Raw genomic sequence first — 19,427 nt, 5'->3', positions numbered from 1 at the left:
AATATTCTATGCGTAGTAACGAGATCGTGGGCTCGAGAATCTCTAAATTCGGAGTTATGTTAAGAAGTTATGGTTTTCCAAAGATCCACGTGGCTAAGTATATAATAGACTAAGTGTAACATTTTAACCTATATCTCATGACAAAACAAAGTTACCAGATGATAATAAATATTATTGTGAGACTAATGCAACTAGAATGGATCAAAATGGAGTTACAGTTATTGAGTTATGAATTTATGGAGTTATTGAGTACCTAGAACAGATTAATTCAAATGAATAATTTTAATTAAAGTTTCATGGCTAAACAGTGTTACTGGTTGGTAGACAATATTAATACAAAATTATAGGAACTAGAATGGATTAAAACAGAGTTAAAATGAATTAATTATAAATTTTCTAAGTTTTTATCCACTTTATATACACATTTATGCACAAAATAGACTTCGGGGGCTTTATTGTAAATACCTGGGACCTAAACTCTATTTCTCCCTACACCACACGGATGGCGGGTGTAACACCCCAGGTGTTACTTAGAGTTTTCACTCAAGGCTACACAAGTAAGCCCATCATCACATGTGACTTAAGTTGGGAAAGTACACCAAATTTGGAACTCAAGATCCTAAGTAAGTGCAACCCATCTTAGAAGTCATACCTTGGCTTGTCATGCACATATAATGGGGAGAATTGCCCAAACCCTAATTCAAACCCCTTTGGACAAGTGGAGCACTAGAAGTAAGTTTGATCAAAAGGCTATGAAAACCACATGATCATGACTTGGGCCAATTATAAAAGATGTAGTACACTTAATACCCTACAAATGATAGTAAGAAAGTGACCCCAAAAAGATTTCAGAAAAAACCCCAAAAGGTTCACCAAAGGGTTGAGCATAAGAGAAAAATCAGAATTCTTCTAAGTCCAAAACCACCCCTTTTCCAAAGATCAAACATGTTCACCCTCTTTCAAACTTCAAAACCATTTGACCCAATTGACAAAGTGGCGCCAAAATACCTCTAGAACACCCTGGAAAAGGTTGAACCCAACCCTAAGTCGTTTGACACAACTTGGCACAAGATTTGTCTCAGTTTGGACAGCTAGGACAAAGACAACTTCCCACCCCCATATCTCTCTAACCCGACCACATCTCCCCTTGGAACTCACATGAACTAGGTATCCCTAGGTGCAGGGAAGAGATCTCTCACAGGTCTTAGGGCAAGATTCGCACGTTTTGGCCGCTCAGCAGAGGGTAGAACAAGAACAGAAGCAAAGAGCCACGTGTTCGACGCGCTCTGAGCTCGCCAGAGCACGCCCGACGCCGCCCCGGCGTGCCCCGCGTCGCGCCAAAGCCGAGCCGGCGCCGTTGCCCGCGCTTGCGCCTATAAAGCCCCCAGGGATTTCGATCGTACTCCTCCGCGCGCGCTCGACCTCACCGGAGCACCAGATCACCGGCATTGCCCCGCGCACGGCATGCCCACGGCCACCCGATCCCCCGCCACTGTAGACCGGCCAGCAGAGCCTCTCCCAGCCGCGTCCGACCCTCGGAGTAGACCCTGCGTGCCTCAGTGAAGCTCCCCGAGCAAGGAATCAAACTTTGCCTCGCCGGAGAAGCCAGTCCACGGTCGTCGGACTTCACCCGACCGCTAGTGAACGTAGACCGAGCTCCACGGTGAGTTGTTCTTCAATTCCTTGCACGTGTCGACTCATCAACACCCCGTGAAGGTCCCCGTGCCCTTGGATTGACCTATGCCGTCGTGGTTAGGCCAGAGCACTCACCACCGACGAGTTCACCCACCTGCGAACGTGGATCGGCTGATTTCGGCCACCACCGCCGTCGAGCCGTACCTCGTTGTGACCGCCAGAACCTCCCGGAGCCAACCCCGCCCCTCGCCGGACCTCCCTCGCCGCCCTTTTTACTTCCGCGGGTACTATTTAAATAAGGGGAAGGACCTCGGGGGAGAAGAAGTAAAAGCCAGGGGGTTTTGTGCACTGTCAGCGACTCAAGGGAATAGTGGCGCAGAGGTATAACTGAAGGGATTAGTTTAGAAAGAACCCACGATCTTCGATGCAAAGTGGATTTTCAGAAAACCTTTTTAATATTTCTGATTTAAATACAAACATGACTTGAAAAATTCATAACTTCAGTTTTGTTTACCCAAATCAAGTCAAACTAATTTTGCCAGATCCTAAATAATGTAAACTACTTAGGAAAATATAAAACCCCTAAGTGTTGTAGAAAACTTCAAAGTTTAGATTTAATTGGTTATCTGGTCAAAGCTAAAGAAAATAGAGAAAAATAACTACACTATTAGACTGGGGTTAAGAAAATTTAGAGAAGTACTTAATCACTTCCTAACTTGTTTAAAATTAATAAACCCCTCTGTACACCAAGTTAAGATAGAATTTGCCATTTAAATCATTTTCAGCTTATAGTTAAAGAAAATATATAAGGTAGTTTAAAATAAGAACCAGGGAGCACACCCATTTTTGTTAGCTCCCTTATTCAGTGTAGTTCACTAGAAAATTTTATTATATCTTTGTTTAGTACAAAAGAAATGAGATACCTTTTATTTTAGGAAAATAAGGAAAACTTAGAAAAACCCTAGAAAAATAACCGTGAGGAGAAAATACCCCAAACCTTCGAATAACTAATATTTTGTTATTATAAACATAGAAAAATTATGAGTTTTGTTGTTTGACATTTTTCAAATAACAAGTTAGTTGTAAGTGACTTTTTAGCATTAAACTTCAGAAAATCCTAACTAAATAACCACTCTCTGTGATTTTTTGCACAGAAGCATGTTATTACTTAAGGATACCAGCAAAATGACTCTTAGTGCAGAACCCACCCCTAGATAAGAGTTGTAGTGCAAAGTGACCCCTTTGCCCCAACTTTTGCTATTTTTGTCCAGGGATTATTCTAATTATTCTGGACCCCCAAATTTACAGGGCAGACTACAGTGACCAATAGTCTGTAATTTTTACAGAATTTTTGGAAGAATTTAAATCACTGTTATAGTTTAAACACACTCAAAAATCCTAAATAGAAAATAAAAAGGGAAATTAATGATGGAGACTAATGTTACCCTAACCAAACCAGCAAAACCCCTTGATTGCCTACTAAAACATTTAAAAGGCAATCCAAGTCTTGATCCATTATGCTTATCACTAGGCAAAACCTCAAACCTAAATTGATAAGCCTAAAACCCTAAGAGCCTCTTATAACAAGGAAACCCTAAGTGATTAACTAACTTAGTTTTTCTGCACTAAGGCATAATTGTTGTTAAATTCTACATATCATAGCATACATATATCTTATTCATTGCATTCAATAGATTGTAAACTCGCAGACGGAGAGTACATCCTCGTGCCAGAGCAAGGAGTTGCTCAGGAGGTAGCCCCAAATCTAGCACCAGAGCCTGCCCCAGAGGATCTACCTGCCTCAGCTTTGGAAGGCAAGCCCCAGTTTTATGCATAACCTATTTATTATGTTATTTTACTACATCTAATGATTGTAGGATTGAATGTGCACTTAAGTGTAGGAGTTGTTTGAAACCCTAGTTGCATGATCTCAGGAATCCTTTTGAAATGGATACTAGTATGCTTGGTCGAGTAGCTGCTTACTAATTAGGGATCTCGGTAGAAGTCGAGTGATTTTTCCAGCACTCGCGCAAGGTCAGGAATTGGTTGTATCCCCGTTCATAGCCTAATGATGTTCATCTGTGGACAACAATCCATGGGGATTGATTGTCTACGAGGTGGAAATTGGAATAAGGATTAAGGTGTGGTACCGTGAGTCAAGCGTTTGAACGTACTAAACATATGCCGAGAAATATGGTAAATCGGTAAGCCTAGTACCTGAGTGAACCTGGCAGCCGACATATCCCCTCACGCGACTTGAGACGTAGTCTCCCATTCTGGTTATGGTGGGTACAAGTGCGGTCACTGCACGACGGCAGTCAGGGTCAGTGAGGCATTGTACGCCAAGGCGGTGAGCCCTGATCTGCTGACGGGGAATCGATGGGGACGGTTGATGTGTGGGGGGACGAAGTGCCTCGCCACGCCGTGTGTTTAGGTTTACCTTGCAAGGTTGAAACTCGATTCGAATCGTCTGCTTCTTGCAGCTAATGAGACTGCCTGATCCATGCTGCTACATTGAGTAACAAGTGGAATTGTGATGACTTGGCAAAGGTTGTTGATTGCTAAATGTTTGATACCATGTATGACTAGATAGGTATACATTTAGTCTTAAGAGAGTCACACTAAAACTTGAAAAAGCTAAAACTTGATTTTTAGACTCAGCTAGTGCTTTTGGCAAACCAAACCCCTTAGCCAAACAGCTGCATGTCTAGAGGTAGAGGAGTAGACTCCTCACACCGGGTAAGTCTAGCTGAGTATTAGTATACTCAGCCTTGCTTGTGGCATAATTTTATAGGTTCCCTGGAGGACATGGTTGTTGGTGTGACTTGGTCGTCCATCTTGCCACCGGGTTGGACAGTCGAGTGGGACCCTACCTCGGCTGAGGAGGAGCACGAGGAGTGATGGGACAGGCTTCCCCATCTCTCTGTTTATTTATCGTTAGTTTTATTCCACTGCATTCCGAACAATGATGACTACTTTTGCTAAAACTCTGATGATGATGTAATAAGTTTAATACTCCTTAATGTATGGTTTTATGCTTTATTGTATTTGCTCTGTGCCTCACCATCGAGTGAGTACGTGGTACTTGATCCTGTCAGTGGCCTCGTCGGACTAGATCCGAGGGATTGACGTGTTATTCCCATTTAAGTGTGGTCTAGCCTCTAAGGCGGGACTTAGGCACTTAAGTTGGAATAATTCGGGCAGTTCCGCCACATCTGGTATCGGAGCTCGTACCACCACAGAGGAATCAATAAACTATAAATACCATCCTTTTTTCAAAGTAAAACTTGGTAGAAACAAATGTTGGATAGAGCATAGGACGATCAGGATAGACCTAGGACGTCGAGCCTTAGGATGATAGAGGGGTAGCTAGGTGGCTAATTGAGTAAGCCCTACGGGCTACTATAAGGGATGGGAGTTCTTCCCTAATCCCTCTAAGTTGAAATGAGGTCGTTTAGGACGAGCATGCATGCATCCTTAAATTAAACTATTAAATAATTGGGTAAGAACTTTTAATACACAATGATGACAAACTAAGTACACCCAGTGCCATTGTCGTAGTTATAGAGAGGCTGAGTTGCGATCCCTTTTCATTTTATAATTCTTTTTCTTTTACTTACGCTTAACCGTACACAGATGACTTCTCACAGATCCTCGGACGAAGGGAATGCACAGTCCCACACGGACGGACTTGCACGAGAGGGTTTCCCCTGTATCTTGTGGGAGGTACTTCAGGGAGCTGGATACACGACGCCTCCCCAGTACGCGGTGCAGCTGTTCGAGAAGCACCGAGTGCCCCGCTGTAGGGTGAGGATGACCCTAGAGCCTCATCCCCTGCAGTCAGGCTGGCGTTCGCTGGACTCTGAGTCTTTTGGATACAGGGCTGAGGATACTATCGAGGCGATTGCTCTTCATGGACTGACCGCCTTCTGTGGTTTCCACCCCTTGGAGCTGTCCACTCACCCCATTGGTTTGTTCCCCGTGGAGAAGGAGGACGACCTAATGTGGAAGGACCGAGTGGAGCATGCCAAGGATATATGGGCTATCTACCGAGGTTAGACTGCTCACTTGACGGTGTGGTGCATGAATGCCCTGTATCGTCTGCAAGTGATGCGAGGAGAGGCAATGTATCATCTAATGGCATTGTTGGAGGCTACCAAGATCACCTTGGATAACAGGGAGGAACTTGTGGTAGACTTGTCCACTGAGATGGTGGAAAAGGACTTACAAGTGGAACAATTGTCAAATGAGATCCAAGAGCTTGAGGAGCTAGTGGGAACCAGGGAGAACACCATCGAGGTCCTCGAGGATCAGCTTATGAACACTCAGCAGCAACTCGTGGAGGCTAACCAGCATCTAGATATGCACCACCAGGAGATCCAGGACATGGAGGCCAACGAGGATGTCGACATCGAGGGAGGAGAGGAGCCTGCCTCCAGCTTGGACACTGCTGGCTCAGGGAGACCACCTTCCCCCGAGTCGAGCGTTGCCTCGTTTGCTCACTAGGTCGCAGAGATAGAGTTAGAAGTCTATGACGGTAGAACTCCTCGAGGCTAGCTTAGCTTTTGCACCCTTGGGGTACTAGGCTAGATAGAGTTGAGTCCTTTGAGTTACTGATGTAATCATGACAAACTCTTGTGGAAGCATGAATGATGAATGATGTCAGTTTAAATTTAAGAAGAAAAGTTTATGTCATGTGGAATCTTTTATAAATTATGCAAGAATATGTATTGATTTTACCCCTTTGACTCTTTCACCACGATTGAACATTGAACCTCAGAAATATGATATTGAGAATATACATGATTTTTCAGATGGCAGAAAGAGCGCGTCGTGGACAGAATGAGCGCATTCCTCCACCACCGCCACCGCCTCCTACTCTGCAAGAGCTGATGGCTCAGCAGAACGAGATTCTGCGACAGTTGGCGTAGCGTCAGCCGCCACCTCAGCATTATGGTGGTGGTGATCATCAGTGTCACCCCGCAGCAGCCACTTATTAGGAGTTCCTCAGTACCCAGCCACCGTTGTTCACCAGGGCAGAGGACCCACTTGATGCTGATGTATGGCTGAGAGTAGTGGAATCTAAATTCCTGCTACTCCATGGAGTTTGTTCAGAGGTGACTAAGGTCAGGTTCGCCACCCAGCAGCTTCGCGGACCCGCGCGGACATGGTGGGATCATTTCCTTGCTATGCAGCCAGCTGACCATGAGGTGGAATGGAGAGAGTTCAAGGCAGCTTTCAGGGGGCATCATATACCAGCAGGCATTATGGACCGCAAGCTCAATGAGTTTCTGGCACTCACTCAGGGGAACCGGACAGTGTTACAGTACGCTCAGGCCTTCAATGACTTGTGCCAGTATGCCGGGTACCATGCAGACACTGATGAGAAGAAGAGGGACAGATTGAGGAGGGGGCTCAGCACTAAGCTCCGCGACCGTCTTAACACAGTCAGGGCCAACAGCTATAATGAGTTAGTCAACATGGCCATTTCTCAGGAGGACTGTATCACAACCCGTCAGATAGAAAAGAAGAGGAAGACCCCTGTGGCAGGACCTTCAGCTCAGCCACAGCGCTTCAGGATCGTATCTGACACTCAGAACAGGGGACCTCAGCAGCAGCAAGGACGTTGGGTGATCCGGCCACAGCAGCAGCAGGCACCCAACCGCACCCAGTTTCCAGTTCAGAGGAACAATCAGCCACAGCAGCAGCAGTACCGTCAGGTCAATGACAACAAGTGTTTCACTTGTGGTAACATCGGACATTATGCTAAGAATTGCCCCAGAAACCAGCAGAGGCAGGGACAGAATGCCAACCCAAACCAAGGCAAGAGGCAGAAGGTGCAAGTGAGGCAAGGCAGGCTGAACTTCACCACCATGGCTGACATTCTAGAGGGAGCACCCGTCATGACTAGTATCTTTTCAGTTTTGAATTATCCTGCAATTATTCTTTTTGATTCTAGTGCATCACATAGTTTTATCAGTGCAAAATTTAGTGCCAAATGTCAGCTACCCTTCCATCACACCAATGGGGGTATTACAATTTCAACACCAGGAGGCAGGGTTGCCACCTACCAAATCAACAAGAATGTGCCTATAAAGTTTGGTAGTTTGATAATCAAAACCAACCACCTCATTTTGGGTTTGGATAGCGTGGATATCATATTGGGAACTGACTGGTTAACCAAACATCAAGCAGTGATTGATATTGCAGCAAGGGCTATTGAGGTGCACTCGCCTACTTGTGGTGAAACCACCCTATATTTGCCCGATCAGGGTTGTACCCGTTCTTGTGCCTTTGTTATGATAGAGTCCCCAGTTGAGAGGATCCCAGTGGTCTGTGACTACCCAGATGTTTTTCCGGATGAATTGCCAGGGATGCCACCCGATAGAGACATAGAGTTCGCAATTGAATTGCAACCCGGAACTGCACCTATATCTAAGAGACCATATAGGATGCCTCCAGCAGAGTTAGCAGAGTTGAAAAAGTAGTTGCAAGAATTGTTGGACAAGGGATTCATTTGCCCGAGTACTTCACCCTGGGGATGTCCAGCCTTATTTGTAAAGAAGAAGGACGAGAGTTTGAGAATGTGTGTCGATTACCGCCCTCTCAATGCGGTGACCATCAAGAACAAATACCCACTGCCACGCATTGATGTTTTGTTTGATCAGTTGGTAGGAGCCAAAGTGTTCTCCAAGATAGACCTTCGCTTGGGCTACCATCAGATCAAGATCCGTGCCAGCGATATTCCCAAGACGGCTTTCTCTACCAGATATGGGCTCTATGAATTCTTGGTGATGTCTTTTGGGCTGATCAATGCCCCGGCTTATTTCATGTATCTGATGAACTCAGTGTTCATGCCAGAACTGGATAAATTTGTGGTGGTTTTCATTGATGATATTCTGGTCTATTCCAAGAATGAAGACGAGCATACTGAGCATCTACACATTGTGCTTCAGCGACTGCGCGATCATCGTCTTTATGCTAAGTTGTCTAAATGTGATTTCTGGCTGAGGGAAATTAAATTTTTGGGTCACACAATTTCTCAGGATGGGATATCAGTTGATCCTGAGAAGGTACAAGAAGTAATGGATTGGAAACCTCCTACCACAGTGCGGCAGATTCGGAGTTTTCTGGGATTGGCAGGGTATTATCAACGATTTATTCTGGATTTCTCCAGAATTGCCAAGCCAATGACTGAACTGTTGAAGAAGGGAGTCAAGTATGAATGGAGCCAGAGGTGTGAGGATGCCTTTCATACACTGAGGCAGCACTTGACAACAGCACCAGTGCTAGCTCAACCTGACAACACCAAGCCTTTTGAAGTTTATTGCGATGCTTCCAGTACTAGATTGGGATGTGTCTTAATGCAAGACAACAGAGTCATTGCTTATGCCTCCCAAGCACTCAGACCCCATGAGCAGAACTACCCCACACATGATCTAGAGTTAGCAGCTGTAGTTCATGCTCTCAAGATATGGAGACATTACTTGATGGGAGCTCACTATAATATTTACACTGATCATAAGAGTCTTAAATACATCTTCACTCAGGCTGATCTTAATATGAGGCAGAGAAGATGGTTAGAATTAATCAAGGATTACGATTTGGAGGTGCATTACCATCCTCGCAAAACCAATGTTGTGGCAGATGCTTTAAGCAGGAAAGCCCAGTGCAATTGTATGAATATGGATGCAAGGATCACCACCCTATGTGATGAGTTGTGCAAGCTGAAAATAGAAGTCGTTTCCTCCGACGCTTTAAGTTATATTTCAGTGGAGCCCACCTTACATGAGCAAACGGTCATGGCACAGATTGGTGATAAGGGTGTTCAAGTTATCAAGGAAATGATCAAACAAAAGGTGGACAAATACAAATGCTTCCGTCAGGACCGCAAAGGAATCCTATGGTTTGGAGACCGATTGGTTGTTCCCAAGAACCCTGAGCTCAAAAAGAAGATATTGGATGAAGCTCACCTTTCAAAATTCTCCATGCACCCCGGCAGTAATAAGATGTATCATGATCTCAGATCCCTATACTGGTGGACCAGAATGAAGAGGGAAATTGCCAAGTATATATCCGAATGTGACACCTGCCAGAGAGTCAAGGCCAGTCATTTGAAGGTAGCAGGCACTTTGCAACCCCTCCCCATACCATCTTGGAAATGGGAGGATATTTGCATGGATTTTATCGTGGGATTGCCCAATACCTCCCGGCACCATGATTCCATTTGGGTCATTGTGGACAGATTGACCAAGACAGCTCATTTCTTGCCGGTACACACCACCCACAGGACGGAAAAGTATGCTGAAATTTACATTGACCAGATAATTCGCTTGCATGGAATACCAAGGACTATAGTATCTAACAGAGGAGCACCGTTCGTGGCACGATTTTGGGAGCAATTGCAGGAATCACTTGGGACCCATGTAATAAGAAGCTCAGCATACCATCCTCAAACAGATGGTTAGACAGAAAGGGTGAATCAGATCTTGGAAGACATGTTGAGGGCATGTGTGCTACACTATGGAAAGGATTGGGACAAGTGTCTTTCCTTGGCAGAGTTCTCTTATAATAACAGCTACCAGTTCAGTCTAAAGATGGCACCTTTTGGGGCCTTGTATGGGAGAAGGTGTAGGACACCACTAAATTGGTCACAAGCTGGGGAGAGGGAAATATTTGGACCAGACTTGGTACTTGAAGCAGAGGAAAAGGTCAGAGTTTTTAAGAAGAACCTAGAAGCTGCTCAGGCCAGGCAAAAGAGCTATCATGACAAGAGAAGGAAGCCTCTACAGTTTGGAGTGGGAGATCATGTTTATCTTAAGGTGTCACCCACCAAAGGTGTCAAGATATTTGGAATCAAGGGCAAGTTAGCTCCTCGCTACATTGGACCCTATGAGATCAAGGAAACTTGTGGACCCATAGCATATCAATTGAAGTTGCCACCCCACATGTCAGCAGTTCATGATGTGTTCCATGTATCCCAGCTACGGAAATGTGTCTGCTTACCCACTGAAGTGCTACCTGAACCAGAAATTGAGATAGTGAAAGGGAAATAGGCTTACACCTTTTCCTAAATTGATTTTGGTGGTTGAATTGCCCAACACAAATAATTGGACTAATTAGTTTGCTCTAGTCTATAAGTTTTACAGGTGCCAAAGGTTCACAACAAGCCAATAAAAAGACCAAAGATGGGTTCAAATAAAGAGAGCTAAAGACATCCCAAAGGCACCCTGGTCTGGCGCACCGGACTGTCCGGTGTGCCACCGGACAGTGTCCGGTGCACCAGGAAACTTGACGCTGAACTTGCTACCTTCGGGAAAATGGGAGGCCGCTCCGCTATAATTCACCGGACTGTCCGGTGAAGCACCGGACAGTGGCCGGTGTCACACCGGACTGTCCGGTGTGCCAGCAGAGCAATGGCTACTTCGCGCCAACGGTCAACTGCAACCGCATTAAATGCGCTACAGTACGCGCCAGAGTCAGAGCACGCGCAAAAGGGGCACCGGACAGTCTACAGGACCTGTCCGGTGCACCACCAGACAGCCCAGAGGCCCCACCAGTCAGAGCTCCAACGGTCAGAACCCAACGGCCGGCTGACGTGGCTGGCGCACCGGACAGTGTCCGGTGCGCCATGCGACAGACAGCCTCCCAACGACCACTTTTGGTGGTTGGGGTTATAAATACCCCCAACCAACCCCACATTCAAGCATCCAAGTTTTCACACTTCCCACACCTTACAAGAGCTATAGCATTCAATACAAGACACACCAAAGAGATCAAATCCTCTCCCAAGTCCTTAGTTTATCCCAAATCAAATAGTGACTTGTGAGAGAGTGACTTGTGTTCATTTGAGCTCTTGCGCTTGGATTGCTTCTTTTTCTCATTCTTTCTTGTGATCAACTCAATTTTAACCGAGGCAAGAGACACCAATTGTGTGGTGGTCCTTGCGGGGACTTTGTGTCCCGTTTGATTGAGAAGAGAAGCTCACTCAGTCTAAGTGACCGTTTGAGAGAGGGAAAGGGTTGAAAGAGACCCGGTCTTTGTGACCACCTCAACGGGGAGTACGTTTGCAAGAACCGAACCTCGGTAAAACAAATCCTTGTGTCTCACTCTTTATTTGCTTGCGATTTGTTTTCACCCTCTCTCTCGGACTCGTTCATATTTCTAACGCTAACCCGGCTTGTAGTTGTGCTTAAGTTTATAAATTTCAGATTCACCCTATTCACCCCCCCCCTCTAGGCGACTTTCAATTGGTATCGGAGCCCGGTGCTTCATTAAAGCTTAACCGCTCAAAGTGATGTCGGGAGATCACGCCAAGAAGATGGTAATCGGCGGTGAGAAGTCCGCTACAAGCCACGGGAAGGCTCCATCAAGGGAGTCCGCCAACAAGAAGAAGGATGGATCCCCTTCACGCATTCGATCGCACAAGAATGGCGAGAAGAAGAAGAAAATGAAGAAAGTGGTCTACTACGAGACCGAATCTTCATCGCCCTCTACATCTGGATCTGACTTCGCGTCCGTCACTTCTAAGCGCTAAGAGCGCAAGAAGTATAGTAAGATCCCCCTATGCTATCCTCGCACTCCTAAGCATACTCCATTACTTTCCGTCCCATTAGGCAAACCACCAATATTTGACGGTGAAGATTATTCTAGGTGGAGTGATATGATGAGATATCACCTAACCTCACTCCACAAAAGCATATGGGATGTTGTTGAGTTTGGTGTACAGGTACCATCCGTAGGGGATGAAGATTATGATGAGGACAAGGTGGCCCAAATCGTGCACTTCCACTCCCAAGCCACCACTATACTCCTCACCTCTCTAAGTCGAGAGGACTATAACAAGGTGCAAGGATTGAAGAATGCCAAGGAGATTTGGGACGTACTCAAGACCGCGCACAAAGGAGACGAGGTGACCAAGATCACCAAGCGGGAGACAATCGAGGGGGAGCTCGGTCGCTTCCGGCTTCGCCAAGGGGAGGAGCCACAAGAGATGTACAACCGGCTCTAGACCTTGGTGAACCAAGTACGCAACCTCGGGAGCAAAAAATGGGATGACCATGAAATGGTCAAGGTTATTCTTAGATCACTCGTTTTTCTTAACCCTACGCAAGTACAATTAATACGTGGTGATCCTAGATACACACTAATGTCTCCCGAGGAAGTAATAGGAAAATTTGTGAGCTTTGAATTGATGATCAAAGGCTCAAAGAAAATCATCGAGCAAGATGGCCCCTCCACACCCGAAGCACAACTGGTCGCATTCAAGGCGACGGAGGAGAAGAAGGAAGAGTCTACATCAAGTAGACTCCCCATCGATGCCTCCAAGCTCGACAACGAGGAAATGGCGCTAATCATCAAGAGCTTCCGCCAAATCCTCAAGCAAAGGAGAGGGAAGGACTACAAGTCCCGCTCCAAGAAAGTGTGCTACAAGTGTGGTAAGCCCAGTCACTTTATTGCAAAATGTCCAATATCAAGTGACAGTGACAGGGGCGACGACAAGAAGGGAAAGAGGAGAGAAAAGAAGAGATACTACAAGAAGAAGGGTGGCGATGCCCATGTGTGCCGCGAGTGGAACTCCGACGAGAGCTCCTCCAACTCCTCCTCCGACGAGGACGCCGCCAACATCGCCGTCACCAAAGGACTCCTCTTCCCCAACATCGTCCACAAGTGCCTCATGGCCAAGGACGGCAAAAGGAAGAAGGTAAAATCAAAATCCTCCACTAAATATGCAACCTCTAGTGATGAGGATAATTCTAGTGATGAGGAGGATAATTTGTGCACCCTTTTTGCCAACCTAAACATGCAACAAAAGGAAAAATTAAATGAATTAATTAGTGCTATTCATGAGAAGGATGAACTCTTAGACTCTCAAGAGGACTTCCTAATTAAAGAAAACAAGAAGCATGTTAAGGTTAAAAATGCTTACGCTCTAGAAGTAGAGAAATGTGAAAAACTATCTAATGAGCTAAGCACTTGCCATGATATTATTGCCAACCTTAGAAATGAAAATGCTAAAATAATTGCTAAGGTTGATTCAAATGTTTGTGATGTTTCAATTCCCAATCTTAGAGATGATAATGTTGGTTTATTTGCTAAGATTGAAGAATTGAATGTATCTCTTGCTAGCCTTAAAATTGAAAATGAAAAATTGATTGCTAAGGCTAAAGAATTAGACGTTTGCAATGTTTCCATTTCTGATCTTAGAGATAAGAATGATATTTTACGTGCTAAGATTGTTGAGCTTAATTCTTGCAAACCCTCTACATCTACCATTGAGCATGTTTCCATTTGCACTAGATGTAGAGACATTAATGTTGATGCTATTCATGATCACCTAGCTTTAATTAAGAAACAAAATGATCACATAGCTCAACTTAATGCCAAAATTAATGAGCATGACTTAGAAAATGAAAATTTTAAATTTGCTAGAAGCATGCTCTATAGTGGGAGACGCCCTGGCATCAAGGATGGCATTGGCTTCCAAAAGGGGGACAATGTCAAACTTAATGCCCCTCCTAAAAGATTGTCAAACTTTGTTAAGGGCAAGGCTCCCATGCCTCAGGATAACGAGGGTTACATTTTGTACCCTGTCGGTTATCCCGAGCACAAGATTAGGAGAATTCACTCTAGGAAGTCTCACTCTGGCACTAATCATGCTTTTATGTATAAGGGTGAGACATCTAGCTGTATGCAATCAACCCGTGCTAAATTGCCTAAGAAGAAAACTCCTATTGCATCAAATGATTCTAACATTTCATTTAAGACTTTTGATGCATCTTATGTTTTGACTAACAAATCCGGCAAGGTAGTTGCCAAGTATGTTGGGGGCAAACACAAGGGATCAAAGACTTGTGTTTGGGTACCCAAAGTTCTTGTATCTAATGTCAAAGGACCCAAAACCGTTTGGGTATCTAAAATCAAGAACTAAATTTGTTTTGTAGGTTTATGCATCTGGGGGCTCAAGTTGGATCATCGATAGCGGGTGCACAAACCACATGACAGGGTAGAAGAAGATGTTCTCCTCCTATGAGAAAAATCAAGATCTCCAACGAGCTATCACATTCAGGGATGGAAATCAAGGTTTGGTCAAAGGATTGGGTAAAATAGCTATATCACCTGACCATTCCATTTCCAATGTTTTTCTTGTAGACTCTTTAGATTACAACTTGCTTTCAGTTTCGCAATTATGTAAAATGGGTTACAACTGTCTTTTTATGGATATAGGTGTTACTGTCTTTAGAAGAAGTGATGATTCAATAGAATTTAAGGGAGTGTTGGAGGGTCAGCTATACTTAGTAGATTTTGATAGAGCTGAACTCGACACCTGCTTAATTGCTAAGACTAACATGGGCTGGCTCTGGCATCGCCGACTAGCATATGTTGGAATGAAGAATCTTCACAAGCTTCTAAAGGGAGAACACATTTTGGGACCAACAAATGTTCATTTTGAGAAAGACAGGGTTTGTAGCGCATGTCAGGCAGGAAAGCAAGTTGGTGTTCATCATCCACACAAGAACATCATGACGACTGACAGGCCACTCGAGCTCCTACACATGGATTTATTCGGCCCGATTGCTTACATAAGCATCGGCGGGAGTAAGTACTGTCTAGTTATTGTGGATGATTATTCTCGCTTCACTTGGGTGTTCTTTTTGCAGGAAAAATCTCATACCCAAGAAACCTTAAAGGGATTCTTGAGACGAGCTCAAAATGAGTTCGGCTTAAGGATCAAGAAAATTAGAAGCGATAACGGGACGGAGTTCAAGAACTCACAAATCGAAGGCTTCCTTGAGGAGGAGGGCATCAAGCATGAGTTCTCTTCTCCCTACACGCCACAACAAAATGGTGTAGTGGAGAGGAAGAATAGAACTCTATTGGACATGGCAAGGACCATACTTGATGAGTACAAGACTTCAGATCGGTTTTGGGCGGAGGCAGTCAACACCGCGTGCTATGCCATCAACCGGTTGTATCTACACCGAATCCTCAAGAAGACATCATACAAACTCCTAACCGGTAAAAAGCCCAATGTTTCATATTTTAGAGTCTTTGGTAGCAAATGCTTTATTCTTGTTAAAAGAGGTAGAAAAACTAAATTTGCTCCTAAGGTTGTAGAAGGCTTTTTACTAGGATATGACTCAAACACAAGGGCATATAGAGTCTTTAACAAGTCCTCTGGACTAGTTGAAGTTTCTTGTGACATTGTGTTTGATGAGACTAACGGCTCATAAGTAGAGCAAGTTGATCTTGATGAGCTAGATGATGAAGAGGCTCTGTGCGTCGCGCTAATGAACATGTCCATTGGGGATGTGTGTCCTAAGGAATCCGAAGAGTCCCCAAATGCACAAGATCAACCATATTCCTCCATGCAAGCATCTCCACCAACTCAAAATGAGGATGGGGCTCAAAATGATGAAGAAGAAGATCAAGGAGATGAGCCACCTCAAGAGGAGAGCAATGATCAAAGGGGAGATGCCCATGATCAAGATGAGGAAGATGAACAAGTTCCAAGACCGCCACACCCAAGAGTCCACCAAACAATTCAACGAGATCACCCCGTGAACACCATCCTCGGCGACATTCAAAAGGGGGTAACTACTCGATCTCGTGTTGCTCATTTTTGTGAACATTACTCGTTTGTTTCCTCTATTGAGCCACATAGGATAGAGGAAGCACTTCAAGATTTGGATTGGGTGGTGGCGATGCAAGAGGAGCTCAACAACTTCACAAGGAATGAGGTATGGCATTTAGTTCCACGTCCTAATCAAAATGTTGTAGGAACCAAGTGGGTCTTCCGCAACAAGCAAGATGAGCATGGTGTGGTGACAAGGAACAAAGCCCGACTTGTGGCCAAGGGATATTCACAAGTCGAAGGTTTGGATTTCGGTGAAACCTATGCACCCGTAGCTAGGCTTGAATCAATTCGCATTTTACTTGCCTATGCTACTTACCATGGCTTTAAGCTTTACCAAATGGACGTGAAAGTGCCTTCCTCAATGGACCAATCAAGGAAGAGGTCTATGTTGAGCAACCTCCCGGCTTTGAAGATAGTGAGTACCCTAACTATGTATATAAACTCTCTAAGGCGCTTTATGGGCTCAAGCAAGCCCCAAGGGCATGGTATGAATGCCTAAGAGATTTTCTTATCACTAATGGATTCAAAGTTGGAAAGGCCGATCCTACTTTATTTACTAAAACACTTGCAAATGATTTGTTTGTATGCCAAATTTATGTTGATGATATTATATTTGGGTCTACTAACGAATCTACATGTGAGGAATTTAGTAGGATCATGACACAGAAATTCGAGATGTCTATGATGGGGGAGTTGAAGTACTTCTTGGGATTTCAAGTGAAGCAACTCCAAGAGGGCACCTTCATCAGCCAAATGAAGTACATTCAAGACATTCTAAACAAGTTTGGGATGAAGGATGCCAAGCCCATCAAGACACCCATGGGAACCAATGGGCATCTCGACCTCGACACGGGAAAATTCGTAGATCAAAAGGTATACCGGTCGATGATAGGTTCTTTACTCTATTTATGTGCTTCACGACCGGATATAATGCTTTCCGTATGCATGTGTGCAATATTCCAAGCCGACCCTAAGGAAGCACACCTTAGTGCCGTAAAACGAATCTTGAGATATTTAGTTCATACTCCTAAGTTTGGGCTTTGGTATCCTAGGGGATCCACATTTGACTTAATTGGTTATTCGGATGCCGATTGAGCGGGGTGTAAAATTAATAGAAAGAGCACATTGGGGACTTGCCAGTTCTTAGGAAGGTCTCTGGTGTCTTGGGCTTCAAAGAAGCAAAATTCTGTCGCTCTCTCTACCGCCGAAGCCGAGTATATTGTCGCAGGCCATTGTTGCGCGCAATTGCTTTGGATGAGGCAAACCCTTAGGGACTATGGTTACAAATTAACCAAAGTTCCTCTTCTATGTGATAATGAGAGTGCAATCCGCATGGCGGATAATCCCGTTGAGCATAGCCGTACTAAACACATAGCCATTCGGTATCATTTTCTAAGGGATCACCAACAAAAGGGGGATATCGAGATTGCATATATTAACACCAAAGAACAATTAGCTGATATCTTTACCAAGCCACTAGATGAACAAACATTTAACAAACTTAGGCATGAGCTCAATATTCTTGATTCTCGGAATTTCTTTTGATATTTTGCACACATAGCTCATTAATATACCTTTGATCATATCTCTTTCATGTGCTATGACTAATGTGTTTTCAAGTGTATTCCATGCTAAGTCATAGATTGAAAGGGAATTGGAGTCTTCGGCGAAGACAAAGGCTTCCACTCCACTCCTCAATTACTCACCCTTCACCGTCGCTCCTAGCCACTCTCCAACTTTGGTATAATCTTCACTCATATGTTATTTACCATAGGGAGAGAAAGTAATAAGGGCTTATATCTCACTCAAGTATCCGTTTTTGGCGATTCATGCCAAAGGGGGAGAAAGTATTAGCCCAAAGCAAAAGTACCACACCACCACCAATTTTCAAAGTTTTGAGTTAAGAAAAGATTTTTCAATCGGTATTGTTGATAGAATTTCAAATTGGTTCAACCCTTTCAAAACTAATATCTAAAACCCTCTTGAACACTAAGAGGAGAATTTGATTAAGGGGGAGTTTTGTTTAGTCAAAGGAAAAAGCATTTGAAACAGGGGGAGAAAATTTCAAATCTTGAAAATGCTTCTCAAAATCTTACTCATCTATTCTTTGACTATTTGCAAAAGAACTTTGAAAAGAATTTACAAAAGAATTTGCAAAAACAAAACATGTGGTGCAAGCGTGGTCCAAAATGTTGAAAATGAAAAAGAAATCAATCCATGCGCATCTTATGAGAATATATTGGTTTCATTCCAAGCAACCTTTGCACTTACAATTATGCAAACTAGTTCAATTATACATTTCTATATTTGCTTTGGTTTGTGTTGGCATCAATCACCAAAAAGGGGGAGATTGAAAGGGAAATAGGCTTACACCTTTTCCTAAATTGATTTTGGTGGTTGAATTTCCCAACACAAATAATTGGACTAACTAGTTTGCTCTAGTCTATAAGTTTTACAGGTGCCAAAGGTTCACAACAAGCCAATAAAAAGACCAAAGATGGGTTCAAATAAAGAGAGCTAAAGACATCCCAAAGGCACCCTGGTCTGGCGCACCGGACTGTCCGGTGTGCCACCGGACAGTGTCCGGTGCACCAGAAAACTTGACGCTGAACTTGCTACCTTCGGGAAAATGGGAGGTCGCCCCGCTATAATTCACCGGACTGTCCGGTGAAGCACCGGACTGTCCGGTGTGCCAGCAGAGCAACGGGTACTTCGCGCCAACAGTCGACTGCAACCGCATTAAATGCGCTACAGTACGCGCCAGAGTCAGAGCACGCGCAGAAGGGGTACCGGACAGTCTACAGGACCTGTCCGGTGCACCACCGGACAGCCCAGAGGCCCCACCAGTCAGAGCTCCAACGGTCAGAACCCAATGGCCGGCTGACGTGGCTGGCGCACCGGACAGTGTCCGGTGCGCCATGCGACAGACAGCCTCCCAACGGCCACTTTTTGTGGTTGGGGTTATAAATACCCCCAACCTACCCCACATTCAAGCATCCAAGTTTTCACACTTCCCACACCTTACAAGAGCTATAGCATTTAATACAAGACACACCAAAGAGATCAAATCCTCTCCCAAGTCCTTAGTTCATCCCAAATCAAATAGTGACTTGTGAGAGAGTGCCTTGTGTTCATTTGAGCTCTTGTGCTTGGA

The sequence above is a fragment of the Zea mays genome, chromosome 3, assembly GCF_902167145.1.
Source record: "Zea mays cultivar B73 chromosome 3, Zm-B73-REFERENCE-NAM-5.0, whole genome shotgun sequence".
NCBI lineage: Eukaryota > Viridiplantae > Streptophyta > Magnoliopsida > Poales > Poaceae > Zea > Zea mays.
The sequence above is the reverse complement of the archived record's forward strand: the minus strand, read 5'-3'. Positions refer to the sequence as shown.